Here is an 18,584-nt window from a genome sequence, read left to right as displayed (position 1 = left end):
GCCAAATCAGGCAGATGCCAACATGGACTGCTCACACAGTGAATTCCAGCCTGATCTAATTAACATTACATTACCATGGCAGCATTTTTGCAAACCAAAATTACCTACAGTTTCCTAGTGAAATGTCCAGCGAGGGGCGCCAAAAGCTAGTGAAATAATGTTGTATTTAGACAAGGTTTTTAAGATTAATTTTAGATTTTAGAGGTTTTATGAAATATTTGTAAGTTTTTTTTTACTGATTAAAACATACCTCCCTGACCTAAAACTTTAGCCTAAACCTAACCAATAGTGTCCTAAAAGATAAATGAGAGGTGAACAAAACAGACATCCTTACCCTAAACCAACACTTAAACCCAATCGATAGTGTTCTTGTCGCAAATCCAACATAAAAAAGCACATTACGTCTCACATGTCAGCTTTCATGCTTGACTGGTCTCGACTGCAAAGTTCAACACTCTATTAGGTGATCTACCTCGGAAGTTAATCACACTTGAATAAGTGTCTAAATGTAGGTGTCAGTCAAAGAAGCCATAAAATGTATAGTTTTTCAAATGATGCATTTGAGTAAAAGTGTTTCAATATCATAAAGCAATGTGTGAGTAACAGAGCGGAAAAAATACGTGTATACAAAGTCATAATCAGCCATTGTACTCGTGATTTGTATGAAAGTGAATAAACGCACAGTTGTTGTAGCGCCTCTAGTGTTAACTTCACCAGGAAGCTCTGGTGAAATGTAGAATGTGGCACGTAAACCTCAATTTGCAAAAATGTAATATAGTTTATTCAATGAGACTAAAGGTCAGTGAATTCAGTGACAGTAGGTTGAAAGTTCCGCTGATGAAACTGATCTGTGCTTACCAAAATTTAAATCACTGCCCCCAGTGGCCAGAGCTGGAAGTATTGTTGAACGTAAGGACACCTTTAAGAAGTTTCGGGGTGAAACGTCCACAGAGTGGCCCCAAAAGTGAGTTGTACTTTTAGCCATAAATGATATAATACATCATGCAATACAAAACAGGAAAGCATATTTTATTAACCCTAATCCTAACCCCTAACCCAATCCCCATCCTTAAAAATCTATCCATCAGTGGAGTAAAAAGGTAATTTTAGAGTGAATGTAACCTCTGAACGATGCTCACCATTGTCTATGTGAGCGTGATTACTTCCTGGTTCCCACAAGACCAAAACCCATGTCTTGGATGTTGAGGAAATGTGTTCACTAGAGCGTTAGAGGGAAATGTGTTCACACTTGAACTTATGAAATATGTCTGATGGGGCATGGTGCTTGTCAGTAATTCCGGGAATGGGCTTGATTTCAGGGTACATGAATTTTCAGAAGCAAGATGCCAATTTCTCGTGCGATATTGTTGCCTTGAAAGCCATGTATAAAACTACACAAGGTAACAGAATAGACGACTCAAACTATATTAAATACAGGTTCACATACAAGGATAAACATGGATTGTGCTGACCACAGTGTGTTTTCTGCTCTGAATTACTGGCTTTAGTAAAAATATAATAATAATATTAATAATACATTTCAATGTTTATTTTGAAGGACATTTTTGATTACTTTTGTATGATATAAATTTTTTTGTACTGTGTTAGGTCACCGTAGAGAACCACTGGTCTATCACAGTGCTTTTTAGTAATGGTTACATATAAACACATACGGTATACTAGTACATACACACTTATAATCTCACACATATCTTCAGGGATTTGAAAGATTGTAGGTCAGTAAATTGCTGACGGATTTAAACAGCTTAGCAATGGTGAAGGTTGGCTCACTGTGGTCTGCAGGAGGTTTTAGTTAATCAAACTTAAACCCCTGCACCGACACCATTGGTTTTGGTGGGCTGAGACTGAACTCCATAAGGAGATTTAGTGAATTCATCAGCACAATGGAAAATCGGGTCATCCATCAGTGCCAGCCCCAATCGATGGACCTGACTTTTGGAAGCACCATCGGATCTTATTACGAAAATGAAAATAAATACGGAAACAAAAAGCGCAAAGTGGGATAGTGGTAACCCTGCCAAGGGAGAGAGGATGGAGGGATGAGTATGGCATGGGGATATTCATCTCTGCATATTTGTCAGTAAATCTCATTTTCCGAAATCGGTCCCAAAAAATAGGAGGTGATAAAGGTGAGACCCTAAAGCAATAAATCTGTCAAGTTTTAAAAGACTGCAAAAACAAACAAAACAAAAACATGGAGGTGACACACTCTTAAAATGAATCAATCTAAAATGCTGCTTTGCTTGTAAGGCAAAATAAATACTTACCCGGCATCTTAGACAAAACGTCGATCAGTCTCACTTACTGCTGACCCTCACACAAAAAGTTCCAGCAGGTAAAAATTATTCTGCATATTTGATCTATGTTTTGCCTCTGGTACAATGACACTGTTGCAAGGTTTTTCTGATTTAATAACGTCAGACAGGAAGGCAGATCAAGAGTTTACTATATTGGAGAGGGAGGAAAAAAAACACTTTGAGATCTGGCAAGAACTCAACCCTAATGCAGTAGTAGCGGAGAATAAGAAAACACAGGCAAAAACTGCTGAACTTGAATATTACAAAATGTCAGTTGTTTCTGTTTTTGATTTAAACAGTTGCTTGTGCGCTTGACCAACATGAAAGGATGTTTGTCTGATTGAAAAATGTGTGCCTAAACATGAAAATGTTGTCACCATTTACTCACCCTGATGTTGGTCCAAACCTTAATGACTTTCTGATATTCCAGGAACACAAAAGGAGATGCTAGACTAAATGACAGACTCAGTTATCATTCACTTTCATTGTATGGAAAAAAGATGCAAAGAAAGTAAATGGTGACAGACAAACATAATGCCTAACATCTCCCTTAGAATTAAGAGTAAATACACTAAGGAACCATTTGTTAACATTAGTTAACAACATTAGTTAACACGAACTAACAATGAACAATACTTTTACAGCATTTATTAACCTTAGTTAATGTTAATTTCAACATACTGTATACTTATAAATTTTTTAAAATCAAAAGTTGTATTTGTTAACATTAGTTAATGCACTATGAACTAACAATGAACAGTTGTATTTTTATTAACTAACATTAACAAAGATTAATAAATGCTGTAAACAATATATTATTACTTTGTTTGTACATGATACCTAATGATTTAAATCATGTTAATGTAGGGCTTTACTGGTTGTTTAGATCAGTGTTACTATCAGAAATAATTAATAATTATTTCTGTAGTTATTAATTAATATTTAAATTAATCAATTGAATCTAACTCATTAAAACCTCATATGGGGCTCCAGTAAATGTAGTGTGCTACGTTTAGGAGCAAGTTTGGTTATTAGCAATAATTAATAATTATCAAAGATAGTTATTAATTATTAAAATCAATAGAACATTGATGAGAATCAATGTTAGCTTTTTTAATCCTTTAAATCAACAGTTATCAAAGATAATCGTTAATTGTTAACATCGATGAAACATTAATTAAAATTAATACTAGCTTATTGATCATTCAAATTCAAAGATAATTATCAATTATCAAAAATCAATAGAATATTAATAAGGATTAACATTGACGGGGCATCACCCTGGAATCAGGGACTAATAACCAAATAGTAAAACAGTCTCAATATTAGATTGTTTTCTTAGGAAAATTGGCATCCGAAGAATATCGATTTTCGGGAAAAAAAACAATGAATGAAGGTTTGAATCCGAGCACTGACATCCCGTCAGCATGACACAGGCGTATGCAAAACAAACCAAAACACTTCTCTTTTTAATATAAACAAAATTTATTTATGCAGTAATATCAATTAATAATTAATACAATGCAGTCAATAAACTTCCGACTTACAACTACAAACTAAACAGTGATATGATTAAATATGGAAATCAAAATAATCCTATAACACATAAGGTGTGTGTGGGTGACAGTGTGTGTGTGTGTGTGTGTGTGTGTGTGATTAGTAAGAGAGAGAGAGAGAGAGATGATTAAGTGACAGCCCTTAAGCTGATTTCGCGATCGTGGGAGAGAAAGCAGCTGTTTAGTTCATCGCTCAGAGACGCGGTGGACGGCTCGTAAACAGTCCCGCATTATTTGACTCTTTAATGGATGAACTCAGTTGCTGTCTCACCCGTGATGGCGAAATTGCACAACAATCCAATTTGGTTGGACCACAATACAGCAAAACAAATTCGATAATTAATACCCTGAGTATTAATAATGAGCGGACATGGCGATCCGTAAACTGTACAAGCAAAAACCTTGAAACACAAGAATAACACACTATAATATTCTATCTCTGCCCAGATGTAAACCTCTTACTTGAATCGCATGAGGACACAGGTAGAATGTGTTTTCCTCCGTCCTTTAACTCAGACCCGGTTCCTTGAGGCTCGGGTGATGACGGGAGGCCGTTTCCTCACTCTGTCGGCAGGCGGTACGGCTGTTGATTGTCGGCGGGCGGTACGGCTGTTGATTCTCGGCGGGCTGGCGGAGAACTCAGAAATGTCAACTTGATTGAAGATGGAAGAGAAATCTTTAATCTCTTCACTTCTGTAGGCAAACGGATGAAGATGCGAATTGCTCGGCTGTCTCCTTCGGATCCATTAGATGTTCGGTGGAACACAGAGTAATCTCAACTCATCCAGTGAGATGGAGATTGTATGGCCACAGTTTCAATTCGGACATTACTTCCTTGTGCCACGAGGTTGAACCTGAGAGCAGAAAAAAAACTACGTCTATATTCGGTGAACAAAGTCGCTGGAAGTGAATTCTGGAAGCATTTCAGAATTATTTCAACTCCTGATGATGTCATGTTTGAGGGACGTTCTGTTGTGTGCCTCATCCAATAGGAGCTGAGAGTTTGATCCTTTAGTGAGCAAGGCTTCATGGATTTGTAGTCTGTTTTGGACTCCCTTTGTTTGATTTTGGCGCGATTTTTATCAGTTAAATTACGACATGGAATGTGTGGGGGCTGAGTTAGGTTTTACGACTTGTGTTAGGCCTGCCTTTGTCTTCTATCTGAATACATGAGGCCCAACATTAACAAATGGAACCTTGTTGTAAAGTGTTACCATTTTAATAATAAACATTGATATTATTTTAACAATAAAAACAAAACATTTGTGGAAATGTAAAAGATAACGTAATTTGTACATTTAAATATAATTTTGTTTATAGATACTTTTTTGTTTGTTTGTTTGGTTTTGCCAAAGTAGCACCAGACCAAATAACATTGTTTGTGGAATGTTTTGGCTATTTGTGGTAAAGACATTTATAAAACCTTGCAGCGGGACATACTAACAAAATCATGAAGAAGTATCAATGGAAATATATATTTATTAGGTAAAAAACTGGCATCTTGTGGATGCAGGATAAAAAAGGTTATCAAGCTGGGAAGACAGATATAGTGGAAGGTGCCTTCACTGTGAAGACCAGCAGCCATCAGAAAGCTGCGTTTAAACTCACAGCAGGGTAATGTTACCACGGCAAGTGGTAGTGTGCACATTTCCTGGCTGTACACACAGCTCTCATTTAAAGTACTAGAGGAGAGAGCTTCTGTCTCGCCCTCTTGGGTCTGACAGCAGCAGTGGGAAGGAGATCATGGGTAAAGAGGAAGAGAGGTCTACCAGCGTGGAGTAAAGATAATCCGTACCCCGCTCCTCTCCGTTCTGACCTCACTGAAGCTGATAGGGATACACAGATGTGTTGCAGTGCCCTGCTAGTCACTGTAGTCACCATACTGAATGCAGGAGATGGATGACTCTTTCCATGCGGTAAACAATCACAAATCACATGTGCATGTACACAGAGTAGGACTCTGATATAGCAGCTGCTATAAACCAAGTACACAGGGATCATGTAAACACACATGCAAATGGAGCTATAATCTAATATGAAATTGGAGGGAATATTGTGAAAAATGTTCTTGTTAACCATCTGTGCATAGCTGTTACGCACGAGTAAAATATTACACAATATTTTATTAATTTTTTTACGATAGCAGTATATATTAGAGGTCGACCGATAGTGGATTTGGCGATATGAGAACAAAGGTGGTGGAAAAGGCTGATAACCGATTAATCAGCCGATAGTTTTTAAAATCGATTCATAGAATGTTACCACATTTTCTTAGTCAGCACAGTCATACTGTAGCGTACAGAGTCCAAATTTTCCAACCAAAATCCCAATAATAATCAAGAAAAAAAGAAGATTGGGTGCATAATGTGGAATTTTTAACACTAAACAAACCTGAAACACACCAGGGACTCTTATTTTGAAATGACAGAGACTTGGCTCCATTACAATGCACTTTATTTAATATTGACCAAATTAAGCTTTTTATAGCATATATATTATTATTTTTATTCATAATATAAGAAGTTGGAGACACGAAATGTTTTCTGACGAGGGACGTTTCCATATAGTTACATGTTTCTTTGAATGCCCTGGCTTTAATTTAAAATACAATTATTATCAAAGGAACACAGAGGGATAAAAAAAAAAAAAACTATCAGCAACTATCGGCTCTAGTATATATCATAATATAGTGATTTATTCCAGACATTTTACGAAACATGCAGCCTTATCTCATGAAAATTAGGTGGCTGTGTTAAATGTTCTCCCAAAAGTTTTGAAGATTAATGCTCTATCGAGGTTTAAATCAACAAAACCTTCTCCCTACCTTCAACCTAACCTAACTGAAAGTGTCATAAATAGCAAATGTGACTTGAAAAGCACAGTTGCTGAAGCGACAGTCATTTTGTGGTGCTTTTATGTAGTGGTTGACCGATATGGGGTTTTTTAACGGCCGATGCCAATATCCAGAAAGCAGGGTGGCCGATACAATGCCGATATATCACACAATTTAATATAGTAAATACTGTAAACATAAAATTGCTAAAAAAAACAACAAATAAAAACTCTTACTTAGCACTGTATTTACTCAATCTCACAGAAAACTTTAACTTTGTAAAAAATTATCTTTAAAAAATAAAGTCGTATTTTAAATGATAGCATTTTTTTTTCTTTTAGTATTTTAGTAATATATTTCTGCATGAAGAAATTGTTAATATATTTGGAAGAAGGAAATAACAGTACACACAGTAGTCCAGCAGCCACCATGAATGGCATATGTGCAGTAGTATCGCATTTTCTCACATAAGACGAATCAAACCAATTGTACATACAGTACACAGTGAATATGACATTTACTCACAGTGCACGTGAAGTGCTTTTACTTTGAAGTTGCACTCACACGCTCATGTGCATCCAGCGAGAGCAGCAGCAATCTACTGAGAGTTTAAATGCAGTGGATCGCCTGCTTGGATTGTTACGGACTGACCATCATGATTTGTGAATTATTAGAGGAACTTTTGTTCCTGATCCAGAAGTTTGGTTCTGGATGATGGAATTTGTGCTTCAGAGGAAGATGAGCGCTCGACAAGAAAACACTGGATTTTCGTGAGGTTCTTGAATTACATTGAGATATCCACATATTTGCAGACAGTATATGATAGAATTTTTATTGATATTTGCCTTTTTATCATGAAAGTTAAAAGTTACAGGGAACTGCTGAGGAGAGGCTGATCAAATACGCTTCAGAGGAAGAAATATGAGCGCTCCACGGGACGCTGGATTTGCAAAATTTTTGTGAGGATTGTGTATTACATCTATTTAAATGAGGTATCCGCAGATGGTATACAACATTAGTTTTATTGATATTTGCCTTTTTAATCATTAGACAAGACCGTTAGGAGAAACAGGGAACTTTTGAGGAGAGAGAGGTAGAATGAAACAGGTGAGCACTTTAACACTTCGAGCTCAAACGTGTCAATCGCGGCACTGATATGCGGACGGTTTAAATGAGACTGTGTTGCACACCGGTCTATTGTTGTTGTATCACGATGGCACATATCAACAAAATGAACTTTGATTGGTTGTTTACATGTCTCAGGCGGCTCGTTCACATGCAAGCAGGTGATTCTAGGTGCCCACGTGGCCTTAAGAAACGAATCAGCCAAACAGGAATAATTATGCAGATGTCGATAATTAAATAATTCATAGTATCTGCGATATATCGGTCGACCACTACTTTTGACACTTTTGTCTCACGTGTTGACTCACATGCTGTGCTAGACTCATACAGCAGCCCTTTGCATCGCTAGTGCAAAGCTCTATCAGTTGAGCTACCATGCAGTTATTTCACACTTGAAAAAGCTTGTAAATATAGTTGATTGTTAACATTATGTAAACATTCAAATTAGGGCTGGGAAATTTAACGTGTTCATTTTTTAATTAATAGTTTACTGTTTAACACAATTAATGCGGTATCCTTTTTTTTTTTTTTTTTTTTTTTTTACTTCTTAAAACTTCACTAATGTTTTTTTCCCACTTCCTGTTGCTAAAATTGGCATAAATAAATTTCCAAGAGGTACAAGCTTGACTCGACTGCACATCCTTTCACAGAAATGTATTGTGTGGAGCAGTGCACTTTATTCATTATGCACAACTCATGTCCTGGATATAATAAACACGGGAGCAGATTCACTGTATGATCTGCAAATGGTAACCCAGGTGTGGAAGAGATACGGGCAAGCTGCCTTATCTCTTCACATCGCTCGAAAACGCTCACTCACTTCCATCTAAACCAGTGTCAAAAGTGAAAATGGGCAACAGAGACCCAGCATGTGTGCAACAGAGACTGAATGGCAGCCAGAGAAAATAACAGTTTTGAGATTTAGAACTTCATCAAATTCAACTTCAGCATTCAATTTATTTTGTATCTGTATGAATAGTGTCTAATAATGCATTGTAAATGTACAATTATGTTTATCTTGCCAATAAAGCTTGATATGAATTGAATCTGCACATTTGATCCTATTATTAAAAAAGTCCACAGGAAAATGGCAGAAGATTTTGCCCAACTTTTAATTACAGCATGTCAACTAATTATATGGTATTTATACATATAGCCTACTTGAATCAAAGATTAATATCTGTAAAAAAAAGTCTTATTAACTTTATCCCCCAAAAAACTGAACGGTTGAATATGTTTATATTTAAACAATTTAAATTAATGATTAATCTAACAATTTAAATAAACGATTAATCTAACAATTTAAATAAATGACTAACCAATTTCTTGCAGGATCTTTGAGAAAAAATATAAAGTAAATTTATTTCTGATTATATTTTAACGTACCATGCACCACGATAAATCACAGAAAACTGTGATTAAATTATTATTATTATTATTATTATTATTTTATCGGTTCACTAGTTAAAATGTGTTGCCTTACAATTCATGCACTAGAGTAAGTATTTAGATGTCATAAGACAGCATTGTGCTAGCAAGAGTGTGTAAAGTAAGTGTTTATGAAATGATAATCAGCTGTTGTCCTCTGGATTTGTGTGAAGTCCTTATTGTAGCGTATCTAGTGTTAATTTCACCAGGAAACTGCAATGATACGTACACCATAACACACAGCTTTACTACACATTAAGCAATCATCCTGATAGATTTCCTTCAGTGTTGTCCTACACTTTGACCTTGTTTCCCCAAGTATAAAGGACACCCAGATTTCAGGCACATCTGATAGTCTGACTGAGCTTCCTCTAAGCTAAAGAGGAATGGCAGGCAGAAGATGAAAGATTGGAATGACAGAAGCAGAGATAGCAGTAAGCCTTCCCAGGAGCAGACACTGACATTGATGCTTAAAGCCAAGTGCTAATGAAGATGAATGTAAGGACCACAGGCGAGCCTCTGTCACTATTATTGAGGGTGGTATGACAGAAGGTCACTCTGAGCATGAGTCATCCTTCCACCATCAGGGGACCAGCATGGAAGATTTAGCCTCCATAGCTAGCTTCAGAGGATGCTTGAGCTAATGTGAGCTGAGCAGGCAGCTGGATATGCTCTTGCTTACTTTTTGCCTCCTTTCTTTCTTCTCTCTTCCCCTCTGTAATGAATAATCTGCAAGCAATCCAAGCTGACCCTCCTCCGTCTTTTCCTCCAAAGCAAAGAAAGTGTCTGCAATTGGTGAGGTTTGGTAATGGCAGTGTTTAGCAAGGCCATCAAGGCTGCACATTGGACCGTATCAGTCAAATCCTTTTCTTCATAGGAATTTTTGTCTTTTTTTCCAGTTAAAACATCTCAACATTTTTGAAAACGATAAAGATAATTTTACTTCAGAAGCAAAATTTGACAATGGGTTATAAGATATATTCTCTGACAACAAGTCTTATTATATTACACATTTTTGCTTCTTTGCTTTCGGTTTTACATTTAATTTGTCTTCTTTCCACTAGCGATTAATTGTCACTGCTTTACAGCAGAGACAGACAAAGGAATAGTTCACCTAAAAAGTTTGTCATTATTTACTCACCCTCATATCGTTCCAAACCCGTATGACATTCTTTGTTATGTGAAACACAAAAGCAGATGTTTTAATGAATATCATGGGTCTTCATTCCATTACAATGACAGCCTCACTTAAAGGAATATTCCGGGTTCAATACATGTTCAGTCGACAGCATTTGTCAGCTCGTCACTCCTTTTCTTTAAAAAAGCAAAAATCGAGGTTAAAATTAAGGCATTTACAATGGAAGAGAATGGAGCAAATCAGGGGCACAACTACACATTTGTTGAGGGGTATGCAACATCAATGTTGGCGCCACCCCCCACCGCCCACCACGCAGCAACATTAGTTATGGTTAGTAATAGGAGCCCAAGTATAGGTTGGACATGGCAGAGGGTCAGTTGATACATTTTTTAACAAGCTTTTCTCTCTAAATGTAAAGCGATTGAACGCCCATTCCCACAAATGGCGACTATTTGCATAACCGTGACAGAAAAGATACTTGGAAATATTTATATAAACTGGCCATCTGTATCTCTTTACAGACTACCAATCTCTCTTTATCCACTTGGGCATTGTTTTCTTCATTTTAATGCACTGTTTTTCATTTTTCTGTTCTGCACCCCAGGCCAGAACGCATTCCCCTCTGAATTTTTTTTCATGTGACAGTCAAGGCAACTTCGTTAGACAGAGCGTGAATGGTAGCTATGAAGGTACCTCTTGATAAAATAAAATAAAAATGCATACTTTAACCCATTTAAAATGCTCAGAAAATTTTAAGTTAAATAAAATTAAATCAAATAAAATTTAAATCAAATACATCCTTTCATTATTGTTTAAAATTGTGCTTTTATTTATTTGTAAGGTATTATAAGAGATTTAAAAAGTATGATTTTGGCACCCCCGATTATGATATATATTATGTTAATATTGCTTTTGTATCTCTATAAAATGTGTCATTTCTCCATAAAACAGTATAACCACGAATAGAACTTGGCTTAAATTAATTTGACTGGTGGGCAGACATTGGCTGTGAAAGAAAACACACTCATTAATTCATTCTTTTTATAGTGAATGTCACAGAATAGGGGGCGATTTCAGACTGTTCTGATGGGAACTAAACATTTGATTAGTCACCTGTGATTGGTCAATGACACACGGCAGCCGCAAAAAAAAACAAAAAAACATTTATCTTTTGCAGTATGGGCTGCAAACTCTCCGGCATGAAAATGCGATTTAATTCCCGTGAATGAGCTTGACAAGTGGAGGCATCTCCGTATAGCCGCCTGGAGACTCTTTCCCTATCCCAAAAAATAGGGAACTCACGGTTACCACATCCCGTGTTACCGCCTTTACATGCTACTAATAGATATACGATGCATCGTAATTGTTAGGTAGAGAATCATAATCGAATCGAATCACTGTCAGAGCGAATCATTACACCCCCTATCTTGTGGCTATACTTTTGAAACCTTGAGTATTTTAACATTTACGGATTGGCCCCATTCACTTGTAAGTGTCTCACTGTAACCCAGATTTTTGCTTTTTTTAAAGAAAAGGAGGGACAAGTTGAAAAATACATTTTTGAGTTAATCAGTATTATGCCACAAATGCTGTCGATTGAGATTAACTTGTATTGAACCTGGAATATTACTTTAAAAGCTGAATAATGAATCCAAAAATATCATAAAAGTACATGCGACTAGCGTTATATTCCAAGAATTTTAAAGGCATACATAGGTTTTAGGTAGAAACAACCTGTAATTAAGCACTATTTTTATGTGTGGTATTGTAGCACAAAAACATGCATCTTATTCACTAATCACCTGCAATCTAGTTTAAGTAGACGGCGTCTTGAGTATTTAAATTAATTAATTGTCATTCCTTTCTGAGCAAATGCACTTCCTTTCTATGTAAATTAGGCTCATTATAAATTTAGCTTTATTCATAAATCTATTTGCTATTTTCTTAGTGAATCCCTTCTCTTTTTTTGGTCATGTCCATTTGTCTCTCAGTAACAGTGCGGCTCTAAACAGACATCACAGCTGATGAAAAATGGGATGGTTAAGATCTTAATATTGCATGCATCTGAGGAAAGATGCGAAGAGTGATTCTTGTCTCTGTGTGATCAGCTGTAAACTTCCAGAGGCAAAACAACGATACAGTGCATCAGGCGGCAACTGTGGATTCAGATTTGGTGAACAGTGGAATATATAGTAATCAGCATAAAAAATGAATACATTTATAAAAGAAAACGCTGATTAGGAACACATATAGAGCTACAGTATTCAAGAATCACTGCAGGGCTTTCCTGAAATATATAAAAGATGAAATAAGAGAGACGCTTAAAGTGCTGATGTTTATGCCGAGTGTGAAAGTCTTGGCCATTAATGAAAAACCTCAGGCTAGAGTTTTTTTGTAACTGAAACAAAGACTTAGAAGACTCGATGAACTCGAAGAGCTGTGAAGAGATAAAACCCATGGGTAATCAATAAGAAAATGAAAGAAAAATGTTTAGCTTTACTAATCTATCTAACAGTTCTTTAATTATCAATTTCAATATCAAGTTCTTTTAAAGATCAAATGTCCATCTTTTTTTTTTTTTTACTGAAACAGTAACAGCAAAACCAAGTCAAAAGACATCTCCTTAAATTCTTCTAAAGTCAAAGTGGCTGGAGTTTGAGTGGGCAACAGAAGAGAGAAACTGTTTGATAGGCCCTGCTGTCATTCTGCATTTCCATCCAGGATTCCTACCTCTTTCATGCTTAGATACTAGTGGTAACTCTGATGAAAAATGCCAGTTTCATTTGTCAGTTCTCTGTCATTATATATTCTTAGCCAGGAAACAGAGCATAAAATCCACATTGGACTACACAGAAGACCTAAATGTTTCAACGACGTAAAGTTTACATAAGGATAGAGTTACTGTTTGCCTTTAATCTGCCTTAAAATCAAAATGTAATAACTTGCTCCTCTTCTAAAACAACTTTACTTTTCGACTGATGTCATGAATCCTCTTACTTTTTAATCTGGCTCCATTCTGGTATCTGGTATTTCACAATCCAAACAATTCCCGATGGATAAAATCAAATCCGCCCTATTTAAAAAAAAAAAAAAAGAAAAATTTGGATTATGGAATTAATATGGGTTGCGAATGGAATTTGAGTTGAGTTAAAATGTGCTGTATGATAACCACTATAATAACTGCTTTATTTTTTAGTTACAGTGGAGATGCAAACATCTGACTATTTCTTATATGCAAGTTAGCTTTATTTGATGAAAAAATAAAAAAATAATAAGAATAATAATAAAGGCAAATATAGATATGTTTAAATAGGTTTGCTATAAAATAAACAAAAAAATGGTGCAATTTATATATATATAATGTATATGTGTGTGTGTGTATAATATATATAACCACACACAAGCAGGAATTCAAATGATTTGTGATATAAGTTAGCCGGCAGCGTGTGAAGGAGCAAACCTATTATGCAGAGCTCCTTCAACTTTCACTCTGACCTTGTGAAACATGGAGACAGATCTCCATGGCAACTCTGCAGCGAGCACTGCAATAGCTCCTTCCAAGGAATAAATGATGGTGGCCCTGCAAAGGGTAACAACAGGCAGAGAAAGGGAGAAAATGAAATATCACAACTTTTTATAAGCAAAAGGACAAAAGATGCATTCAAAACATACACAAAAGACAAACTGTTCATGGTCTGGATTCTACTTTCATTCGCTCTGTGTAAAGGGTGGATGTAATCAGCAGCCCCTTTTCCCACTCTGAAAAAAGCTGCTATCAACCTGCTGTGTACTGTACTCCTGCCGCAGCACTCATCTAATTATTACAAAGGTCAATATTCTTCAGAAAGGTGAATGAGAATATACAGCACTCTCCTGAGAAGCAGGAAGGTGGGGGTGGGGTTGCTGCAGTCAGAATGGAATAATTCTTTTTCATTCCATAGTTTGCATCTCCCCAGCATATAAGACTTCAAATGTGCTTTTCAAAACAAATAAAGAGTAACGTGATGGACTTTCAGGTATTTATATGTTTAAAGACCTCATGAAATCAGAATTGGAGATTTGTGGCTTTTAGTCCATGTCTATTAGCTTTGAGACCATCTACTGTATAGTAGTACTTTCAAAGCATCAGCCAATGATTACTAGACAATTTGCATACACTCACTGAACCCCAATGTTCAAGCCAAATCTACGCCCTTGCATATATGCAAAGTCTGTCTTTGCCACTACAGTTATAAAGTAACACTGGATTTTCACACATATTTTTTTACCCCACTAATGGTGTCTTTCAGAGTACAAAGCAACAAGAAATGTTTAAAAAGTGTCAAACTTTATGAAGAGATATTTAATGCTTCAAAATAAATTTGTATTCATAAATATTTACTTTATTGTTTCAGTGCATCCAGATACTGCAGTTACTGAACAAATTTAAATTCACCAAGAACAACCTAAGACCTTAACGTAAACGAGTCCTCCAGTAACTTTCTGTAATGAATCTATCAAAGCAATTAACAGGACTATTTCCTTGTCTCCAAATATATATTTTCAATGTTTACTGTGCACATCTCCTGCTTTCTTGCCTGGAAAACTCCTAAAATCGCCCCTACATGCTGCTATCTTTACTCATGTGGAATAAAGCGGCACTTGACGCTAGTGTTAAGCGGTGCATTGGCGCCTTAATGCAAATCTTGTGAAAGCCTCTTAACTGTTCACTAAATTAACTTGATGACTAATGATGACTAATCTTGCACTTAGGGGTGTATACAATTTTTTTGTCCAATAAAATGCTCTCTAGAATGAGAATGTCCCTCCCCCAATACGCTGCAGGCAAAGCTCCAAAAAGGGGCGGGAGCTCCAAACCGTCAGGAAAGATACTGTATAGGGAACCCTTAACCTAACCCTTTCCCTAACCTTAACCTTGTGTGGAAGTGATGCCCCCTTTTGGAGTTGGCGCAACCCTCTTTTGGAGTAACTCTGCCCTCTTTTGGAGATTCCACCCCTGTTTGGAAATCTCCGGCCTGCAGCTATACCTACTTGATACCACCCTGCACTGACTGGCAATAGCAAATAATGGCTCATGGCTGTGATGTAAACTACAGGCTATTGGCTATTAAAAAAAAACAAGAGCTTTGATATGTCAACATAGGAAAGAAAGCTGTGCTCGTCAAGCCATTTCATTATGTCTTCAAGCTAGAGTGCGACTATCTGATAGTAACAGTATCAATTCCAGCCATCCCTTTGATATAAAATCTCTTTAAAATTCTGCTATTATTAGAGGGTCTTCTGCCAAACTATATCATTACTGAAAAGTGTTACACAAAACAAATTGTGTTAACATTAGAAAGAAAGGCCTTGTTAGAAAGTAATTCTAAATAACTTATCACCATGTAATGACTCTGACATTCACATCACCATGGTTTGAAGATGGACAGAGGAGCAAATCCTGCAGATCCTTATTATCTGCAAAATATGTAAAATTCTTTCCAGCGTTTAAGCATGAAATCTAATTCACCCTCTAAATGACTCAATCACATTCCATAAAGTGCATCATAATTACACAAAGAGGCTTATGAAACACCATTATGCATATTTCTTTCTTGCATTCCTTTTCAAATGCACGTGAGCTCTCCCGAAGTGGGCCTCATCCCAAGCTATGTGTCTAATCAGTGGGTTTTTAGAAATGGAGGCAGAGAGGACCCTAGGATTCTTTGAAGTCATGATAATACAACAGCGTTCACCTCTCCATCCCCTGGAGGAATTGCCCAAAGCCTTGATAAAGCAGACTCAGATGAAGGCAAAGATAACAAGACAAAAATCCCAAATCAGGTTCCATCTGAGGCCAAGGTGGATTACAGCAATATTTCCCAAACTTTTTTGCCGTATGTGCCCCCACAGCACCATTAGTAAGGCTGAAGTACCCCTTGATCGAAATAAAACCAAAGATGTGTACCAAAGACTAAATATAATTTAACATTACCATTATCATTAATGTTGATTATTATTGATCAATAAGTATTGGTTTGATCAACTGATCTATCAGTATTGATCTATCACTTTATTATTACCCATTAGGACTGGGTAAAGATTTCCAGATTCAATTCGATTTCAATCCAAATCTGATTAATTTGGGTATATTTCAGTTATAATGTCCAATTTGCTTACATATTAAATAAATTCTCTCTTAGCTAATGCTGTTTTTTTTTTTTTTTTTTTTTTATACAGGGGACTTTTTAACTTGACACATTATGAAATATTAATTTTACCAATGTTATTTTATCATTAGTTTTTCATAATTATGGTCACATTTTAGCTTTTTAAAAATGTACAGGGGCCTGGGTAGCTCATCGAGTATTGATGCTCACTGCCACCCCTGGAGTCTTGAGTTCAATTCCAGGGTGTGCTGAGTGACTCCAGCCAGGTCTCCTAAGAAACCAAATTGGCCCGGTTGCTAGGGAGGGTGGAGTCACATGGGGTAACCTCCTTGTGGTCGCGATTAGTGGTTCTCGCTCTCAATGGGGCACATGGTAAGTTGTGCTGTGTGTCTCCGTGGTGTCATGCACAACAAGCCAAGTGATAAGATGCATAGATTGACTGTCTCAGAAGTGGAGGAAACTGAGACTTGTCCTCCGCCACCCGGACTGAGGTGAGTAAATGCGCCACCACAAGGATCTACTAAGTAGTGGGAATTGGGCATTCCAAATTGGGAGAGAATGGGATTTTTAAAAAAAAGTACAAATTCCATGTATTCCATCAATAAATATGATGTTTTGAAATTGCATATACTGCATCCGTATGATTTATTACATGTTTATTGTTTACAAGTATAATTTGCACTATTTACAAGTATTTACACTGATATGTAAAACAAGAGCTAAAACAGTATTGTCTCTTGAAGACTACCGGCAGTTCGGCCAGTGAGCACATTTTAACAAGAAAGGATGTGTAAGGTTTCTTTAGCGTAACCGTGCTATGTGTGATTAGAATTAATGTTTTTTTGTTGTTGTTTTTGATCAACTGACAGTAAAGAACAGAACTATTAGTGTATTAAAAGAGACATTATTCAATGATGAATGGATCTCATCTTTGGATATGTTACACAGAACATGTCAAACCAAACTTTTACTCTCAACACGCAGTAAAAAGATCTTGGTGCCTAAGTTCACATAGAGTAAAATATAGATATTGATATAGTTCAAATATAGTTCAAATAATTGAAAATCGATATTTATACCCATCCCTAATCCTTATTAGTTTTATTTAAAGCCATACATTTTGTTAGGTTCAACATAGCAAATATCCAATTCTTTTCATGTACCCCCTGGAACCTGCTTACATACCCCCATTTGGGATTCACTGGATTAGACTGACTTTGAGTCACCATGACACCATGTTGGTGTTTACGAGGCAGCATCCAACATTGCACAGCCTTGGGTGAATCTCCAATACTGGCATGCTTAAGGACTCTTCTCCTTGTTTCAAATTTTCTTCTTTTAAAAAGAAAGTGGAATATTCAATTTACTTGTTCAGTTGCAGCTTCAGGTGTTGTTCTCCTTATAATTCAAAAGCGTTCTTCTTTGTCTCAAGGGTTAGTGAAGCCAGGTGTGAATCTCACTTTTGGCATAATGTAAGCTTGCATATGTATAAGTTATGTGTGTGTGCATGTGCGCAGATACCTCGGAATAAAAACGTTTGCAATGACTGGGACAAATAAGGATTACTTCCAAGTTGAAAAATACAAGCATAGATGGTTACCAGCTTATGTTGTGTTCTGGATGCTAGTTCATGCTTCACTAGCTAAGTTTCGCAAATGGCTGTGCTGGTATACCAGCTAGACCAGCAAAAAATCAGCTCTAACCAGCATAATGAATCAGCAAGCTGGCCTAGGCTGGTCTTTTCAAAAGGGTTGCACCCACATTAATACAAACAGATTCCTAAAAAGCTTTTGGCTAATATGGGGGTCAGGTCACTATTATACAGGGCATTATTAGTGGAAAGTAGAGGGCCACTTGAAGTAAGGGGGGTCAAATAAAAGTTTTGCAAAGACACAGTATGAGTGGCAGTAGTGTCAGGTTGTGCTATCCAAGCTTGATATTGGGGTTGGCAGAAAACAGGTTGGCATGGTCAGTGCCGGTGAATGCAAGAGGGAGATGGACAGATAGTCCATTCATTGAATTCCAATGTTACACACA

At 36.6% G+C, this 18,584-nt stretch overlaps 1 protein-coding gene across 1 annotated transcript in view; it reads left to right on the top strand.

The window, feature by feature from the left end:
• The window catches only part of lrrn2 (leucine rich repeat neuronal 2), a 101,591-nt gene that overhangs the window by 69,076 nt on the left and 13,931 nt on the right, over positions 1-18,584 (top strand). The window lies entirely within an intron of this gene.

This window comes from Myxocyprinus asiaticus, chromosome 35 (assembly GCF_019703515.2).
Source record: "Myxocyprinus asiaticus isolate MX2 ecotype Aquarium Trade chromosome 35, UBuf_Myxa_2, whole genome shotgun sequence".
NCBI lineage: Eukaryota > Metazoa > Chordata > Actinopteri > Cypriniformes > Catostomidae > Myxocyprinus > Myxocyprinus asiaticus.
The sequence above is the reverse complement of the archived record's forward strand: the minus strand, read 5'-3'. Positions and strand labels throughout refer to the sequence as shown.